Source organism: Cervus elaphus, chromosome 21 (genome assembly GCF_910594005.1).
Source record: "Cervus elaphus chromosome 21, mCerEla1.1, whole genome shotgun sequence".
In the NCBI taxonomy this organism is placed as follows: Eukaryota; Metazoa; Chordata; class Mammalia; order Artiodactyla; family Cervidae; genus Cervus; species Cervus elaphus.
Genome location: NC_057835.1, coordinates 69,966,057 through 69,966,929, shown reverse-complemented (window position 1 = coordinate 69,966,929; position 873 = coordinate 69,966,057).

Sequence of the window (873 nt, the reverse complement as noted above, 5' to 3'; positions counted from 1 at the left end):
AAATGATCCAAAATCTTGAAAACAAAATGGAGTTACAGATGAATAGCCTGGAGACAAAGATTGAAAAGATACAAGAAATGTTTAATAAAGACCTAGAAGAAATAAAAAAGAGTCAATTAAAAATGAATAATGCAATAAATGAGATCAAAAACACTCTGGAGGGAACCAAGAGTAGAATAACGGAGACAGAAGATAGGATAAGTGAGGTAGAAGGTAAAATGGTGGAAATAAATGAAGCAGGGAGGAAAAAAGAAAAAAGAATCAAAAGAAATGAGGACAACCTCAGGGACCTCTGGGACAATGTGAAACGCCCCAACATTCGAATCATAGGAGTCCCAGAAGAAGAAGACAAAAAGAAAGGCCATGAGAAATTACTCGAGGAGATAATAGCTGAAAACTTCCCTAAAATGGGGAAGGAAATAGCCACCCAAGTCCAAGAAACCCGGAGAGTCCCAAACAGGATAAACCCAAGGCAAAACACCCCAAGACACATATTAATCAAATTAACAAAGATCAAACACAAAGAACAAATATTAAAAGCTGCAAGGGAGAAACAACAAATAACACACAAAGGGATTCCCATAAGGATAACAGCTGATCTATTAATAGAAACCCTCCAGGCCAGAAGGGAATGGCAGGACATACTTAAGGTAATGAAAGAGAATAACCTACAACCTAGATTACTGTACCCAGCAAGGATCTCATTCAGATATGAAGGAGAATTCAAAAGCTTTACAGACAAGCAAAAGCTGAGAGAATTCAGCACCACCAAACCAGCTCTTCAACAAATGCTAAAGGATCTTCTCTAGACAGGAAACGCAGAAAGGTTGTAGAAACGTGAACCCAAAACAACAAAGTAAATGGCAACGGGAC